The sequence below is a fragment of the Patagioenas fasciata genome, chromosome 15 (genome assembly GCF_037038585.1).
Source record: "Patagioenas fasciata isolate bPatFas1 chromosome 15, bPatFas1.hap1, whole genome shotgun sequence".
Lineage (NCBI taxonomy): Eukaryota > Metazoa > Chordata > Aves > Columbiformes > Columbidae > Patagioenas > Patagioenas fasciata.
The window spans coordinates 14,568,327-14,587,579 of record NC_092534.1 but is presented as its reverse complement, the minus strand read 5'-3'; the positions used below and the strand labels follow the sequence as shown (position 1 = coordinate 14,587,579).

At 41.6% G+C, this 19,253-nt stretch overlaps 1 protein-coding gene across 6 annotated transcripts in view; it reads left to right on the top strand.

Annotated features, from left to right (window-relative positions):
• Positions 1–19,253, top strand: part of SDK1 (sidekick cell adhesion molecule 1) — a 375,917-nt gene that overhangs the window by 197,245 nt on the left and 159,419 nt on the right. The gene's annotated exons all lie outside the window — the stretch shown is intronic.

The window sequence follows — 19,253 nt, the reverse complement described above, 5'->3', positions numbered from 1 at the left end:
CTTTTAAGGCGGTTCATGAATTTCCCGTCCGGGGGGCATCAAGAAGAGCTCAGCTCCTGGCTCCAGGCTGGCAATCGCCAGCCTGTTACCTTCCTGCTCTATTTCCAGAACCCCATTTGTACTAAGTTCTATGCTCCTCCTGATTTATACTGAAGAAAAAAAATCCTAATCCTGCAAATCTACCTCGCTAATAGTACAAAATGCCTTCTGGAAGCGCCGCTGTGCTGGGATGCCTACGAGAAGCTTTGAGCATGATCCAGCAAGTTAATACGCTGTCAGATAGCGTTGAGTAATTTCCTTCTGCTTTCTTGTTTGGCCGCACCGTCTCCGGGAGGGGATTTCTGTCGTACTCTTGCACTGCAAGATCTTTGAGACAGTGACAGTCTGTTTCATTTCATTTGATGAACTGCTCCTCGATGAGGTTTGTGTCCTTAACAAGGCTCTGTGCAATCTGAGTCTGTTCTGTGTCTTGAGCTGGAATTTCCATTGTTTGGGGAGCACAAGTGAGAAAATGTCTCACATACATGCAGCAGTTCTCTCTCAAATCCATAAATCATGTATTTGCTCTGTCTCTGCTAATCCCACCAATACAATTTCCTTGTTATTTTAAGCTTGTAATTTACACGAAGCTTCATTTATCTTTGCATTCTCACGTTCCTAAATCCTTTCTTTCCCCTTTTAATCTAGTGTCCAGGGAAGACGAGCTGTGCTACTTAATGCGTTGAATTTTGTTCATCTATATATACATCTGTTTCTTGGTGTTGTGTAGATTCTAGTGCAGACCTGTGTTTTTTTCCCACATTTACTTTCTAAGTGTTTTCTGGCGTTTTATCCGACGTAACGTTATGTAAAAAATACGACTCGAATAGTTTGTATATGGGAGTAAAGAGAAAATATGAGGCTATGAGAGACTGCAAACAGAACTTTGCCAATTTAGCTGTATTTTTACAGTTCTATAACTCAAGAAGTGCTTTGGATCTCAAAACTGAAAGGTTTTGAATAGCTCCATAAGAGCATCTAATTGCTTCAGCTATTTATAAAAAAGAGAGATTGTAAAACATAGGAGTTCAAAAGCTAGCGATTGCACATGCCCAACAATCTTTTTCAACAATAATTTCATAATGATTTTTAGCTTGAGGACTTTGTGCTGTGCGTTTGTAGCAGCCAAATTGACACGATGGAGTGTAATAGCTCCAAAGCAGCTATTACAGTCTGTTGGGTAATTAAAAGCTAAATGGAACATTGAGAAATGATCCGTACAGTCGGATTGGCTAATTTCTTCACTTTTGTAGATTTAAGTCGCTTAAGATGATGTTATCATTTTTTTAAAGTGGGTTTATATTGTTTAAACCACCATGAAACCCAATTCAGCCGCAGTGTGATGTTAAGGGTGATGTCAGGCTTTCTTGGGTTTGTGGCTTTTCTATATACTATTTTCAGCTCATGAAATACTTTCACACTTTTGTTGTCCACGGAGCTCCCATTGGAGAGGATATTTTATCTGGAAATTCCCGAGAAATGTGACACAGCTTGTTTGCCATTACTGGCACCACAGGAGCCCAGCGAGGATAATAGACTTGCCTTTGGTGGGATGTACCTGCGGACACAGCGCCGACATTCAGGACCCGTCCCCACGCTGTTCCACAGCGTGACATGGGCTGAGCTTTGCAGGGTCAATGGGGCGCCCTCAGTGCCACCGGTTTCTGTTGAGCTCGGTTGGCTCCAGGCAGCGCTAAGGCTGAGGAGAGAACCCATAGATATCGAAGCATTTATTTTGATGTCGGATTTCTCAATCTGAAGCTATATGAAAATGCGCAGTAATCTCCTCTGACCTTCTGTGTGTAACAGGTCCTTACATTTCACTGAGATACGCTGTATTGAGCACAACACCAAAGTCCTTCAGTCATTGAGTGATTAATTGGGGATGCGTCTTAGGAATAGCTCAACAGACACCACAGTGCATTTGCGGATCCTCCGCTCTCAGGAAGGTAATTAGATGAAATTTGTGCTACAGATTATCTTCTTGCATAGTCTTGGACTGATTTTTACCTTTTAGTAGATATATCTTTCACCTTTACCAGTTCTTAATTAAGGTATAGAAACAGTGAGACAATAGTTTTCATTTACAAAAATCTATTATGGAAGATTCAGGTCTGTTAGGAGTTAACTCTCCAGCTGCGCTTTTTGACCAAGACAGCACAAACGTACGATAATACAGGTTGTGTGGCAAACACTCCTCATTTAGAAAGGCTGTCTTGGGGGAAGAATGAAAGGTAATCACGGCACCAGTGATAAAAATTGATCTCAGTTCCATCACAGTTACACTTATTACTTTACGAATATTACAGCTCGTTGTCAAACTAGCGAACGTCTCCAAAAGAAAAGAAAGAGGTAGAGGTTTTGTGTGGTGCCACTGAGCAGGTTAAAATGCATTTCTGTAGTCGTTCAGCCATCTGATATTCTCCGAGCCACAAAATTACGGTATAATATTAAAATAACTCTGAAATATAGTTTTATAAATGAATATGGATTTCCAATATATATAGTGAATATAATCTAGTCCTGTTGGGTTCACACGAGTTGTCCCCTTGGGAAATCTTGTGACTTTTCACCTGAAGACTCCAACCAAGCACTGGTGCTCATCATCTTCCTCTCACACCGTGGTCTGAACAAATCTCATTTCTATCAGGCATTGCTCATTCAGCAAACCATTCCTTCCCTTCTGGACAAGAGCGTTTCTTTAGGAGATGGGTAGTCATGACTGGATTTATAGGCAGATATAGATATACACCAAAGATAAAATAAATTACTTTGTCTCCTGGATTTAAATGGATCGGTACCAAAATATTCTGGCTGAAGATCTGACCCACTATGTCTATATTTAGTAGTGCAGTCTTAAACCTGTATACAAAGAGCAACCCTTGGCTTCTGTACAAGGCTTGAATATGGTTTTTAAGTGCAGTTTTGAAAATGTATCTTTTAGTTGGGAATTGGAAATGCACTTCCAAGATTTCCTTTCGTATCTTAGACACTAAAATAACAACTACGTTAAACATTGTGTTAGCGCATGGGTGGCCAGATGTGGTTGACAGCTTGGTCGTCAGGTCTGCATTGGTCATCTTTGGAGGTTTATAATCCAGATATTCAAAGACGTATCCTAAGGGGAAGGATTTTGCTGAGATGAGGATGGCTTGGTTTTGAGACTTTTGAGTCTCCAACGTGAGAATCCCTTTACATTGTAACTTATTTTCTGAATGAAGCACCCCAAAGTATCAGAAAATACTTGATGCGTATTAAATCTGCATTCTGTTTCAACCTAAATCTTAACTTCTGTAGAATTTTTTCTTGGAGATCTTGCCTAGAGTTGCTTTCTTTTAATTATTTGCTTTACTTCCCCTAAGTAAGCAGTTCTTGCTGGCCGTTGTCAGTTTGTTTTGTGGACCTGTCCATCTTAACTCTACCTGATTCAGGGCCACATCATTTCTTTTTCATTGATTCTGTGCTCTCCTGAGACGCGCTCACCCTTGGAACTCAGCAGCAAATATTCTGCAGTTCCATCAGCCTTCCTACGGAACAAGCTGTTTCTGTTTTATCGCTCTTTATTAAGCTATGTATTTTTGCTGATCCATCAGTTGAACACTTCAAGTGGACTTCACGGCGATGCTGCCGGAACCGGACTTGACAGCCGTTTTCCAACCCGTGTAGAGTTCGCTTGGTTTTACTATCATTTCAGACAGCTATTGTAGCAAAAATTATGCTGCAACACAGGCGGCTGGTTAGACAATCCGTATTTCAGGATGTAATGACGGTAAGTGTTCATTCAAACTTGTTAAAACTCTCTTTGACCGTAACCACATTTAAAAATGGTTTCGGCTGCAGTTACAAGCCCCAGCGGGAACGGGGCTTTGCTGCATCTCTCCTTTAGGACAGCACGCGCTACCTGCTTCCCGAGTTCTCGCTAACCTACAGAATAAATGGTGAATTAATCTCCTGTGACTGAGAGAAACTTATGGTACATGAGATTTAGAATGCTGTCCAGACCCTTTCAAAGACGCTTCCATCTCTTTCAGACCTCAGGCTCCGGAAAATGGAACCGAAAGAATATATGTTGTACCTCTGACAGAACTCCTGTTGTTAACTATTTCTCATCCTTTAATTTCATGGAGTCGATAACCTGGTGCTGGGGCAGAATCCGGCTCTGAGGAATGCTGCACCCGAGCTGCCCAGACAGTCACCGTCACCAGCCCCCTGTCCCTTGGCACACGTCTGCGTCAGCCAAGGCTGAACCCCTCCATCCACATTATTCTCCCTTCCCAAACCAGAGTCCTTGACAGAGCTTTTCCTTTAGTCAGGGCAGGACAATCTCACCAATAAGTAACCTGCTTGTCTAATTCTTCAGTCTTACTAATTGCTAAAGTTGTAATTTTCAATCTGACTGCTGGTATCAGAAGGCCAACTGCATGCTGTTAGGTGGGTCAGGACCCGGAAATTCCAGCATCTTAATTTGACCTTTGGTGATTGACTCTGTGCAGTTTTATTCCCCATCTTTTCTCCTTAATTGCAGCTGCAGCTGTGTGGTTTGCTGCTATTACAGGAACTGAATTAGAAAAATGGAAGAAGTTATTCCATGGAGCTTCAGCTCTAGAAGTAGCTATTTAACTCTGCGATTTTGTTAGCCATACGTGAAATCTGTGCCTCTGATGTCTCTCCCGTCATATGTACTTATAATGCTGAGAAAGAAAACTCTCAAAATGATGATAAAGGGAAAGCTTCAGAATTGTGATAATTTTGACACATCATTACTATGATTGACATGATAAATAAGTCAGGTCATAAGAAATAATTCAGTTCTAAATCCCCAATCACATAAGCTTGCTGAGAGGGAAAAAGGGTCTATTAAATTTTCTGTATAGATATTGCAGTCAGTGGTGCATAAACGATACATTCTATAGCAACCTGTTCATTGCTCAAGTTGTTATTGGCAGGCACTGTGGCATTTCCACAGTCATTAAAAGAAGCTATCACTATTAATCTCCAGTCTCAAAGCAGACAGGTTTAACCTGAAGCTGATCATCAAATAATGGTAACATATATTTGTGCTTTGTTGAACGTGCCCTTTCATCTTTTCTGTGATGTTATGAGAAGGGCTGAGGATTCTCGCCTTCATTATAAAAGTTAGTAAGTTAATAACGTGTCTGTTAAAAGACTTTTCCTTCCCAAGCAGGGCTATGCATGGGGGGTGTGGTATTTTTAGGAAACTCGGCAGCTCATTCTGTGCATCCCCAGTATTCAGAGTATTGCTTACTGTCTGGTTTACTTAATCCTTGGTCGAGTAAGAAAAACCCACCCTAAAGCAGTCCAGATGTGTACAGATGTATAGGTCTATGTGTTCAGTGAGACAGCTCAGTATGAACTCTGCCAGGGAGCAGGGGAATAACTCAGTGGTCAAAAGAACATCTGGAGAGCATCTAGATCAGATTTATGTTAATATTCCTCCGTAAGAAGGAATAGGCTTTTGATGGATAATGAATCAAGCTGTCAAAGGTATGGCAAAGAGTAATGTACTAACTAGTAATGTATTTAATGTGTCCCTTTTCTTTCTGGGGGCCTAGTGAACTTACCCCCACCTTGCAGATACATCTGGAGGTAGGAGACCCCTGGGAAAGGGCAGCCATATGGATGAATTAATCAAGATGCTTCCGTAGTAGTCCTTGAAAGAACGGAAAGAATCAAAACAGTTTGATTCACCTTCTCTTTTGCTTCCACTTCCTCAAGGAAAAATGTATTTTCCTCTGGGAAATATAGGAATCTGTCACCACAGACAAATGGGAAACTGCGATTCATAAAGGTTACAGAGAGAAAATTCAATTTATTTTTCATTCTTTCTAAAGGGAAAGTCACATCCCTTCTCGAATATCCCTTAACATCCTCTCAGAAATGGGATGACATCTGTCGTTTAAGCTCTCTAAGTACTCTTGTCCCGGTTCCAACTTCTGGTTGTGGTAATCAAGTGATTAGGGAGAAACAAACTCATCCTAAGTTATGCCTTCAGAAACCGTTATTATGTGCAAATAAAAAGAATTGAATTCCTACCCAGGAGACTTCCCTGATATAAATTTTGTTTGAAGCATCTACTGTCACTATATGTGTAGTTCCCATGAGATGCACCGGTAGCCTTGTCCACCAGTCTGCTATATTCCATATGCTCATCCCGCTGCAGACAGCAATACACCCAAAAGATAGGCAAAGCAACAGCACTTTACCCAGCATCTCATGTCACCCTTTAGGTTTGTCATCAATCACAGTGATGGACATAGACTGGATTAAAAAAAATAATTAAAATTTACACTTTTGAGTCAGATCATTTTCTCTTTTAGCTTTCAGCAGAATGCTCTTTGAGGCAAGAGGTTTCACTTGGTTATCAAGAGTCAGGCTTAGGCTTTTTCAGGGGTCAGGTAGCTGGCCTTTGTTTTTATGTATTCGGTTTGGTGCTGCTGTGTTTCCTTTCATCATCTGTACTTATTTTTTTGGAGTTTATAATCTGCATGGTTACAGATAGGGTTACATCTGAGCAATAAGTTAATGAGGTCTGAGGTTTTAGGAAATACATGAACCTGACTTGCTACCATGTGAAAGGCTCAAATCCCGAGTGCTGGCTGTCAGGGAGCAGCCAGGGCAAGCTGCTCCAAAAGGGACAGTCAGGAGCTGGAGGTGACAGCAAGGTCCTCCCTGACAAGGGACGCAGTCCTACACTTTCTGAAGAAGGGGTATGCCTGATGCTCCAGTCGTCACCAGACAAATCCATAGCGACAGGGCAGGTCTGACCTAAAGCCGAGTCATCCAGCACACCTAAACATTGCTCAACAAGGATCAAAGTGTGGAGTCCCAATGCGGCTCCTCTGTCAATGGATGAGATTCTCACACATGAGCTGTTTTCCCAGTAGCCTGATCCCAGGTTTTACAGCTACACCGGATCAGAGCTGACCTGGACCCACACATGGACACCCGGGAGGGAGGAGACGCTGCAGGGGCTGCTGCTGGACCCGGGCACCCACACTGGCCTTTGGGCAGCACTGGCCCGTGTTCCAGCTGGGGCTGATACCCCTGCAGCTCCTCTGTGCAAGTAAATAGCAGCCAGGAGCTGGTTTTGAGCATTTGAAACTGACTGTATCTTTGTTCATAGGAGAAGTAGGAAGGCAAAAAGACGCTGCTGGTTTGCAGCTTGGAAGGACTCGGTTGGGAGGCTCCTGCCCCAGGCTCTTCCGCTGGTGACAGGACAGGCCCTGACCCACGGGCTCGTTAGCAGCACAATTACACACCGACCAAATGTTCGGCTGTGTTTAAGACTCATTTTCATTTTGGCATTTTTATTTTTAAATATATTTAATATATACATTTGATCTCTTTGAAAAAGTACAAAAGGCAGATACGGCAGAAAATTACCGTAGAGACTGAGGAGCAGGAAAGCAGATTTTTAACGCTAGAATGTAACCTGCTGTTTGAATGGCCTTAACATACACTGTGATCTGGGGTTTAGACGTTCATTTGTAGTGCTTGTAGTAGCTAAAGCTCAGTTAAATTGGTGTGATGACATGCGCCAGAGTCTGCAGGCAGCTTCAAACAGGGAGTCTGAGAAACCCAAATTGCCTGTTTTATTCTCAAACTGGCACTGCTTATGGTAAAACCTAGGAGAATACAATGTCTTTTTTCCTCTATCCTGTGTGCTGTTGACCAGCGATGCTGTGAATAACGGTCCAGTGTTCTCTGCAGATTTGCAGCAGGATTTAATTTCGATTGCCGTATCACGTTAACAGATCTTCCAGCTGAGAGCTGACCTGCAAGGGGAGCGTGAGAAGGGGAGGCGGCTTCAGGGCTTGCGAGGTCCCCACGGATGCTATAGAGCATCTTCTGTTTCCAGCTGGAGATTGCAAAGAAGAGTTTCCCATCCTGTATTTGACTATAGCCTAAAAGGTTGTAATAAACAGGTCAGACTCACCTGCTGCAGCCTCATTGCGCTAATGTTTGTCCTCGCCTCATTTTTGCCACCCGTAAAGTGCAGATAATGGTTCCTGCATCTTCTGTAGAGGTGTCTGGTGTGCTGGTAGAAGCGGTTATTATTTTTCAAGAGCACTTTCTACTTCTTACGCTTTCCAGTGGCAATAAATTGTACTTTTTAATGGTAGGAGTAAAGGTTTTGTGCAGAATTAAATCCAATTATTTAAATGCTCTGCTTTCCCTCTTTGCTGAGTTTTACATTTTATGCATTCGCATGCATAGAAAGGAATTGGAAACAACAGAAAAAAATGTAGCGTTTAGAAACTTTTGCTTGAAAGCATTTTTGGTGATGTTAGTTCTCCTATGTAAGATGAGATAAAGATTTGATTGCAAGATGCTATGTATTTTACACTGAAAAGCCCACATTTCCAGAGCTTTGGGTACACATTGAAGTTGAATCTTGTCAATATTACCATTTAGATTATTTTTAAAAAAAAAAGGGCACACAAAACCCATAACCCACCACAAATGAAGAAAAAACTCACCTTAAATTTGTGCACTGTTGCTTGTTGGATTGAGGCTTAACGGTAAGTAATGAAAGCATAAACCCAAGGCAATTTCCGTCTTGTGTGAAATAAATTGCTTTATTAAACTTATCAAATCCTTAGTAGACGTATTTAGGGTCCCCGTTGTATGTGAATCCCACAGGAGGGCACAGGGTGGCTGTTTATAGAGCCCCAGAACACTGCGGGTTGTGTGGTCCGGAGCGGTACTGGTACCAGTAACGGCTCAGCCCGCTTTGCACTGGGAAGCGCGGTGTTGCCTCCGTTCCCTCCCCAGTATTGAGCTCTGGGCTGCAGAGTATGAAGAGTTCTATTCGTAAGTTGTGGTGGGCTCTGTTACAAAGCTGCATTGAAGCATTTTGCTGAAAAACCAGGTAATCCTTTTCTTTTTCCAAAGCGCTAAGTGAAAATGCATTGATTTTTATTTTCTTCCGACAACTTCAATAGCTCAAGATTATGACTTTTTTGAAGAGTGATAATGTCAAGAATGCTTCAGTTGTACTTTTATTTCTACATATCACCAGGATTTGGTTTTTTCAGGGTTTTTTTGGGGTTGTGGGGGCGGTAAGAGGGACAGATTATGGTTTATTTTGAAAAGCTGTTTATATTTCTGAGTTTTCTCTGAGATCTTGTGGTTCAGTAGGTAACACATTTTATTGTCTTAAATTTAGTGTGTGTTGTAACATTCTTTGGCTCCTGAATGGCCGAATGGTCTGGCACATCTTAATCTCTTATTTATAATTACTCTTAAAAGAGATCGTATGTGTATGAGAGAAACCAAGTGTCAGTGTTTCGTTGGCAAGTGGACCCGCAACACTTCCATACTGTTTTATTTGCTCTGACGTTTGATAGTTGTGCACTAACACAGCCCATTTCCATCCGCATAGCAGAATCATATTGTTAAGTGTTATTTTTGGGGCAAATGTGAATAAAATGGGTTGATTAAATGTAAGAAGTGTTGCTGTGTTCTGCCTAATGACACATTGCCAATTAGTTTCAAACCCGTAACCCAAGGACGTTTTAGAAAGTGACAACATGTTTCTAAACCTTGGGGTGAATTCATTTCTTGGGTAGAACAAAGTGAAATAGATGTCAGTAGTAGCTCAAAAATACATAAATTTGTGTCTTAGACAATGATACATTTCCTAATGTACCATTTTCTCATTTTATCTTTCATTTATTCCCCCTAATTTTCCTTATTAACTGTAATTCTGTTGTGACATCCTCGTGTCATATTATGACAGCAGAGATTTCAAATAAGAAGCCGCACGTAATGCAAAGTTTTGCAGGAGCTGGGAGACAAGAGCACGCGGTGGAAATCACCTTGGTTCTCCCTGTCAAGGCAAGGAGTCCTCGCCATGGGCAGGAGAGGCTGTTTGCCCTCCGTTCGGCTGCAAACAGCCACCCAGCCCTATTCCCAGGGGGAAGAATTCAATGCAAGATCCAAGAGACACGGTGCTCTTTAACTCCTCTCTTATCTGGGAGCAGCAGATAGGAAATCATAAGTACATGAATGCAAACAGCATTTGTACTGGCCAAGTAAGGTACCACTAACAATTTATTTTTAACAATGCTGACACTACCCATTCTGCAGAAATCCCAACAAAGAGCCTTGAGTAATAACTTCCCCTTAGATTTCTTTTTACAGTACTCGCAGCATTCTGCAAACATGCATTTATGTCCTGTGTATAAATAGGCAGATACAAAGACCTATTCCATCTTCCAGAGAAGAGAGACGCTGGTTTATTCTCACTTCAGAAAATTAAATGCTTATCCATCTGTGGAATTATTTTTGAATGAATAAGTTTGCAGACTTTCTTTAGCTGGGTTATTGTTTGCTCTTTTGGAACATTCTTTACTTTCACAGTTGTTTTGTTCTTGCGACAGAAGAAATACAGCAATGTGTATTTTTCTCCCTGCTGAGGTCTGAGGCAACCTTATATTATAAAACAATCAAAGATTGATAATCACAAAGGCTGCAAAGGGAAAGCCTCACTTTATTTAGAAGAACATCCGTGCTATAAAGAGGAAGAAAAATTCTTTCTTTTGATAGAAAAATATTTCTTTGGATTCTGTATGAGTGATTTTGCCCTGCTTTTTTATTTTACTGTAGTCTAAATATATAAATGAAATTTTATTTGCTTCTGAATCTCCGTGACCTGAACAACTCTACTTTTATTAAGGATTCTATCTCTATATAGGAGACATGGGGAAAAGTAGCAGTATATGGTCAGGGGGCTGGAGAACTTTAGACCATATGGAGTGGACCTGAGGCCCCTGATAACCTATTTCTGAAATCATTATTTTGACAAGTCATTCCATATGTTTGGTCGAGTTGGAAGAATGCTGTGGGGTATCTTGTTGTTCAGGTCTGCTCTCTTTATGTAAAGACTTGGAAATAGCAGACCTTTGGGAGCAAGGTAGCAATCTGGATCCCAAAACATGTTTCTCATATAAATATATATATATATATAAATAGAATGAAGCAGGAGTTGACCTTGAGCTTAAAAAGCTGCTCAGTGAGCACATCTTGGTTGGAATAGCAGTTCAGCAACAAAGAACAAACCTGCCTGTTTAGTTCAATGTAATAAATACCTGTAGAAGTGCTCTCCTTTAAGCCATCATAAATCGTTCTGTGCCTGTAGTGTCTAGGATCTGAGGGCAGGTTTTTAGATGGGTTGATTTTTCGCTTTGTTTTGTTTCCTTTTCTTTTCAAGTTCAAATGATCTTTAAATGTAGCGAATTTTAATCCCTGTTCTTAGAGTGGATTTTCCGGTGAAAGCTTTGATCAGCACCTTGCTTATCCACTTACTGCAAAAATGTACTCGCGTGGCTTTAACCGAGTGTCTCCTGGGTACACTTTATGATAGCAATGGCTGGTTTGGTGGCCTGCACGCATTTGCTGGCACCACGCGGCTGTGACACAGGAACCCTTCCTTGCGTTGGGAAGGACAGATCAACTATGGAACAGTTTTAGATTTGTCTTTTGCTTATTCTTAGCAAGGGCAGGTTTACATTCTTTAATGTTTTGGGAAGCTCACAGATTTTAAACAACCGGGTACAGTAGATATCCAGGCCTAAGGAAGTATCAAAAATCCAATATTTATTATTTTCATACACCTGCCAGATTTCTAATACCATTCCCCTGAATATAAATTGATGCTAGAAAACTTCATCTGTTTAAAACTTGGAGCCTAACGGAAATTTAATACTAATTTTACCTTTCCTGGCACTATTTGTCAAGTGCTCAGTATATATGTGCAAGCGTCTATTTCCACCACCACATCAGGTTCATTTAGAGAGATGTTAGAAATAAACAGATCTTAGAAACTCATGCATGATCAGTTGTACATATTCATTTTGTGCTCTACACAACACAATCTTAAATCTGTGAAAACAGTGCTTCAATAATTGTTGTCATAAAATAAATTCAAGGCATTTCTCGAGCAATTTTCCCCCAGAGTCACTGGAGATGCTTTGCTTTAGTTAAATCTGGTGAAGGATTGATGAGAATGTCTTGTCTTTTCTCTTATTTTTGGCACCACCCTTTCGTATCTGAGTAGAAGAGTGTTTAAACTTGCTTACAAGTAGGATAAGCAAATAGATGTCAATTGTGTTATTTTATATGTGCCAAAGTAAGGAGTTAAGAAATGCATTTATATAAAAAAAATGAAGCCACATACGAATATACATTTGAAAATAGAGGGAAACATTTTATTGTCTCCAATTTATCTTTCTTTCCTGCTGCTTGACTGTAAACCAGAATCTGGTGGGGAGAATTGCAGCATGTGAAATCACAGCAGTTCTCTGATTGTTGTAGCACATCCCGGCTCAGCTTTCCTCCTTCATTTCTTCTCTCAGCTCTCATCTCACCACTGAATTTTGCATTTCTGGACGTTATGATTAAGTGACAGTTCTAGTTTATTTAACAGCCAGTTATCAATGTGTGGTTTATTACCTTAACTTACCCTTATTAAGAAAGCCAGTAGTAAATGTCCAGATACATGAAGTACCAAGGCTGCAAGGTGTTAGAAGTTCATTTTTGCCCTGAGCAGAAAGCGGCTCATGCTGTTTGCTGCAGAAAACCCTGCGACCGCTGCCAGGTCCCTCACACCTATTTCATCCTCCTAAATGCAGGCCTGTGTTATATTGTGTGCAGTTCTGTCCCCTCGGTTCCAGAAGGACAGGGAACTGCTGGAGAGAGTCCAGCGCAGCCACCAAGATGCTGAAGGGAGTGGAGCATCTCCCGTGTGAGGAAAGGCTGAGGGAGCTGGGGCTCTGGAGCTGGAGAAGAGGAGACTGAGGGGGGACTCATTCCTGGGGATCAATATGGAAAGGGGGAGTGTCAGGAGGATGGAGCCAGGCTCTTCTGGGTGACAACCAGTGACAGGACAAGGGGCAATGGGTGCAAACTGGAACACAGGAGGTTCCACTTAAAGATGAGAAGAAACTTGTTCATGGTGAGGGTGTCAGAGCCTGGCCCAGGCTGCCCAGGGAGGTTGTGGAGTCTCCTTCTCTGCAGACATTCAAACCCGCCTGGACACCTTCCTGTGGAACCTCAGCTGGGTGTTCCTGCTCCATGGGGGGATTGCACTGGATGAGCTTTCCAGGGCACTTCAACCCCTGACATTCTGGGATTCTGTTTATATTTAATAGGATGCATCACAGAACAGGCATTGTAAAAATACACAACCTCTTCAAAATCATTTCTCCTGATGAGTTATTTTAAAATCCTTTTAAATGTAGGCAGGTTTTGGATTATAACTGCTAAAAACACAGAAGTTGTGGGTGCGGGCTGCAGCGGGCGGCTGTACCTGTTTCCTCTCGCGTCGCTTTGAAGATGACTCTGAGGCTAATGGATTCCACCGGTAGACCACGGATATTTTTTTCCCCCCTTTTAACTGCTGTTGAATAAGATTACACACTCTACCCTCTTATATAGCCAATATTAAAGCTATCTGGTGAATTGAAAAGCCACCTGAGTGTTCTTTAGCTAGAATAGCTTGAGGCAATATATTTTTTCATGTTAAAAGCTCTAATGATGTGCTGGATGATAAGCTTCTAGGCAGAATGAAACCCCTCGCTGTGCACGGGGAAGGTCAGGTCAGTGACAGAGACTGAACTTCCAAATTGCTCTTTTTGCACGAGGAGTTGTGAGAAGGGGATTTCAGAGCGTCGGAGCAGAAATTGGGGCTGCGTTCCAATTCAGCTGCTGAGTCATCACAGGGAGCTGTGTAACTAAGCAGAGGCTTAATTTCCTTAAATCTACATGGGACAACACTAGAAATGTATTTCCGAAGGAGTAATAAAATACAAAGTGAGTTTGGAGACCTCAGAGAGTAGAAAAGTGTGTTTTGTGGAAGGCTCACCCCCAAGGAGCGCTTGCTGGGTCACCGGCACTGAATGTCCTGTGGAAAAAGGATAAAACGAGGAAAAAAGCTGGATCTCCCATCCCTATCCCAGTCTACAGAATAGACTGTTTCACCGTCGAGTGGCCATGGTCCCTCTCCTTGGGCACGGCTGTATTTATTGTTTACAGAAATACATTTGCAGTTTGTAAACCAATGTGTGTAGGCCCCTGTCTCTCGTTGTGCCCAGGAGGAGACCCTAAAAATTCTCAACAAGGTTTTAGAAACTTCTCAACCTGTCTTTTAGGCTCTGTTTTATCTAATAAAATACATCAAACTCCTCTGCTGTAGTACGTACACACGAAAGGGTGTAAGTCATCTTCTGGATAGGGTTGAGTTCTCCATTAATCTTTCCCTAGGGCTAAAACTAACAGTTCTTGCAGTCTGTGCGAAAGTCCTTACAAAGGGGAAAAAAAAGCTGTTACGAATGTGGCTGTTGTTTGTTCAAACATTTGGAACCATTTAGAGTGTGAGACTAGCGTTTTGGGTTTTTTTACCCTTGCTCCTGTTCTTTTGTTTGTACATATTTCTTGTCAGACAAGAAAAGTTTGGATTGTTTAGCTAAGTAAAATGAAGACTGTGAAGGAGTAGGATTGTTTTCTGTACTTTAGGACGTAAACATCACAGAGGGAGAAAACAGCAATTTAAACTGAAGGACAACTTTGGCAGAAGAACAAATGGGGTACATTGGCCATGAATATATTTAAGCTGGAAATGAGGAGTGTTTTCAACAGGTTGAACAACAAAGCACTGGGAAACTTTTAAGCCAGAAAGGTGGCATTAACAAAACTCAGTCTATTTACTGCAGACCCCAGTACGTTCAGCAGTGGGGTTACGTGATGGGTATCAGAGGGACGGGGCCTGGTTCTAGGCCAACGCTGGTTCTAGGCCTGTGCCACCCAGAGCTGGTTCTAGGCCTGTGCCCCACACACAGTTGGCTGCAAGCCCCATACACATAAAATACCTTCTTTTCAAGGTTTTACATACTTATTTTTTTCTGTTTTCTCCTTTAAGGTTCTGTTTCTGTAATATTATAGATCTGCTTAAATTAGGAGTGTATTTTCACTCTCTTCAAAGCAACCAGCAAGTACCTGAGGTGAAGTGCATTTTGAAAAGCTCGTCTGGGTGAATCACACATTCTGTAGGTTAATTTATTTGGGTAACTTGTTTTTTTCCAAGTGCATCAAAAGTACTGTTGTAACATATATGGTGTATGACACGGTCCCAGATGGATGGATAGAAAAGGAAGGAGTGCATGTTTTCAGGCTTTATGGCATGGACGGTTAAGCCAAGACTAATTTATGCCAGGCTTCCTCAACGGTTGTTGGCAAAATCTTCTGTAATTGCTCCCCTTTGCCATATCCCCGCCCATACACTGGCTGTTTAATTTGTGATCTACTTGCTGTATTTTGCTTGGTTTTTATTCTTCTATTCGCGTTTTTAGGTTTTGTTTACTTTACTTGCAGTGGAAATGAATCGTGTGTTTGATCTGTTGCAGGCAAAGCCTGGTCACATTGACAAGACTATATTGAGTCAATAAATATAACTGACCTAGATCAGTCACTTGTGCTTGTATTGTGTTTTGTAAACCTTTTTCATATCTGGTGTTTTATTCATGTGTCATGATGTCTGATGTCTGGATCAAGACAAAGGCTGTAAGTGCAAGAATCCCCTTGCTGTGACTGATTCGAACAACTAGGCCATTTTCACTGCAGATTTGATCCACAAAGCTCAAATTTCATGTTGTCACCCATTTACTTGTTTTGAGGCTAGAGTCCAGTTTAAGGTTTAAGATCAGAAATTACGTTAACATGTACGTGTTTGAGGAGTCTTAAGCTATCCTCAAGTACCGAAGAGTCATAATTCTTCATACACCCTCTCTGTACCACTAGATTGCTAATTATTTTAGAAATACATACTTTTGACTCAAAAACAACTCCATCTGGAGTTGTAATGTTATTCATAAAACTAAATGAATGTGACCAAGGATCCTCACAGGAAATCCTCTGTTGTTTCCCTTTACATCTAGCAATCTGAGCAGAGACCTGTGCTGTGCACGGTACAGCACCGCAGCATCTCATAGTTCTTTTGCATTAAAATGATTCCAGTCGCTGCTAGAATAACAGTGAAAAGAAATGAAAGGGTAACTTTTATTATCTTAGCACTCCTTTCTAGTATAACCTGTTAATAATCACTCTAATAAGCAGGGAACAAATAGACGAGACATGTTTTAGAATAGAGTTTTATGATTGAGAAATACACTTTATTTTCGTGATTTGCATAACGCGTCTCTCTGGAGCCCGCAGGTGGTGTCGCTCTTTGCGACTCTGCTGATCAGGTTCCAGTTCCTGTTGTGCATCTTTTACTGCAAAGGGGAAGGGAAATGAAGCTCTTATTGATCAGGATCCATTCCTGTTGTGTATCTTGTATTGGCAAGGGGAAGGGCTGTTGATCCATGATGGGTTGATAATCCAAGCATCTGCAGGTTGTACCTGGAAAAAATAAAATGTGTTCCGTTGGATAGTTTATATTTGTAAGGTTGCGGGTGGGGTTTTTTGGTGTTTTTGGTTTTTTCCCTCGAGCAATCTTGAGATGCTGTGCGATTGTCATTTCTCCTCTCATATTCTGTGTTACACAGGCACAGATTGCACATTCTTGATGTCAGAATGTTGAGCTATTTATGTGCAATATTTTTCCTATTTGTATTGGACTCTTATTGCCTATTCTGCTTTTTTTCTAATATAGGTATCCATAATTTGGTAAGATGAGGCTTTGCATGTACCCTGCAGAATAATTGCGAAGGCATTTCTGCATACTGTGCAAGTCCGAAAGTCTGCAGGAAGTTTATGGCGAAGGTTTTCTAATCTTTTTCTCTCAGGATAACTTCTAAATGGTTTTGAAGTTCCGTTGAACTATTCCATTTCTCCATTAGTTGGGGTAGTGTACTGGTGATCTATTCTGTGAAGTGGTTTTTTCCCCATAGATGAATTTCATAATATGAAGAAGTAAATCCATTTTTGGATACTGATTCCTGTGGGATTCTTTCCTCACTGGAAACAGGACACAGAGATGTAACTGGAGTGGTAATTATCACTGAGGGTAGGAACGAGCAGCGATCGACATCCCATGCCAGGCTCCACCCCATACTAACTAAACACAGGGGATTATTTTCGCAATCCTCCCGCTCATGGTCACCTCGTCTGTATTAAGTGTTGTGGGAGAGTTGGAACCTATAAGCAAACCTCAAAAATAAGACTTCTGGTTTTTCTCAAGTCTGAGCTCAAGCTCTTGCTTGTTCTCAAGAGATAAACACTTTCTCTCACCTTTTATTAAGGCTGGTTTGCACCATATCTCTCTGAGATGAATTTGAGCATCCATTGAAATAATACTCTTAATTTTCTGCACTGCAAACACAGATATAGATCAACTTTGTATGCCATAATGTAAAATCCAGGACAGAACCTAACGTCATAGTCAAGCTGCAAATACTGGTTGGGGCTGGTAATAATTTAGACAGCGTCTAATGAGAAGGTTTAGAAACAAAGAGAAGACGGGAAATACTGTGAGTGCTGTGACTAAACAGATCCAATGTGAAGTAAAGCAGAGCACGCTCTTTTTTGGGAAAAACTCTCAATTTGGATTCTGTCCAGTCATATATTAAGGCCTAGAATTGGATTAAGAGCACATCCTGTCCGTGTTCTCAGTGCCGTTCAGCCTGGTCTCTGCAGCTTCCACAGGTTCCCTGCAGACTTATTATGTCTAATAGTGAGGAGTCCCTTGGCTGCAGTTCTGGGGTCGGTGTTTTTCCCTAATGTTGTTTCACTTATTTAGCGGAGAAGAGATGTTCAGAAAGGAGATGGAAAGGAAAGATGCTTTCTATCTTAAAATACAGAATACAGTGGGAATGGCGGTCTTCTGTTAGCAGATCTATCTCACTATAGCTGTGTTCTTGCATGCGTTTGTATTGCTCTCCCAGTTTAGAGTCTTTAATAAATATTTCCTACTAATAGGTGTGAATGAGAGAAACTGAAGCTCAAACATTAAAATAAAGGATAGATGTGAAATTGAGCAATTCTTAAATAATGTGGAACATCTATAGGGGCCGTGGGATGGCAGGGAGGGGATGTGGCCAGTGGCGAACACAGAGAAGCTGCCTGAGCGAGGGGAAGCGGGAGGAAGAGGTGGTGGAAAGCCAGAAGGGAACAGCATAGACCTGGAAAACTGAGACAAGAAAAGGTCTGATGAAGTAACAAAGGAACACTGAAGAGGAGGCAAAAAAATCAATTGTTTTCCGCAAAGGGTTTTCAAGGGAAATGTCTGTTTACTAACACTGACATTCTGCATTGCATTGTGGTGCAGCAGCAGTCAAGTAAAATCATGTCAGCGTACTGCATTATGAGGTAGGAGAGGGATGAAGTGGCTTTATTGACAGGTAGGATAAAAACCTGGGAAAGTCTGGGTAGTTTTTCATTATCTGATTGTTCGCATAGCTCTCTGCTTCCCACAGCCAGGCCGAAGCCTGATTTGCTGCATCACATCGTCAAACCAAAATCATAGTGGTACTCCTTATCTACATTAGGACCTTCGCTACTCTGATATTCCAGCCCGGGGATTTGTTATAAAAGGATGAAGTCCTGAAAGGATGGGATGGACACTCAGATCCCTGTTACAGTCCTATTGGATTTTTACTGTAAAGGAAAGCTGAATTCCTCCTTTGCTCTTGTGAACAGCCACAAAAACAAAGCGGCAAAGTGCCCCCTGCAAAAGGAGCTGTGGGAATGTCCCTGTCGAGTTCTAGCTGGCAGGATCGGGGCCAGCGTGAGTTATGGCGAGTGGTTTATTTGTGCTGCAAAAGGAAAACTTAAACTGTCTTTGAATATGGAACAGGAATATGTGTGCTGGCTGGCTACTGTAATGCTTTGAAATGTTGTTGTTTTCTATATATGCTTGTATCTGCAGATGACCTTTGTAGGTATATTACTCAGAATCCAAGCCCTCACCATTTTGAATCACATCTGTATCAGTTCACCCGCTCAAAATCTTTACCAACAACTGCTTTTAATGGGTTCATTTCAAAATGAAAATAGGCGCGTACTTTGTTTAGGTTCTTGTTATGGTGAGAAAGTTAAATGTTAGGTTTCCCTGGCTGCAGGTGGAGTAACGTGCACTTCCATTTCCCGTGTGTTTCTGCACAAAGAGCTGTTTGCCTATGGTGAACTCCTGGAGGTCACAACAAAGCCGGACTCCCTTCTTCAGCTGGTTTTAGTGGGGCTGAGCCATTCTTGAG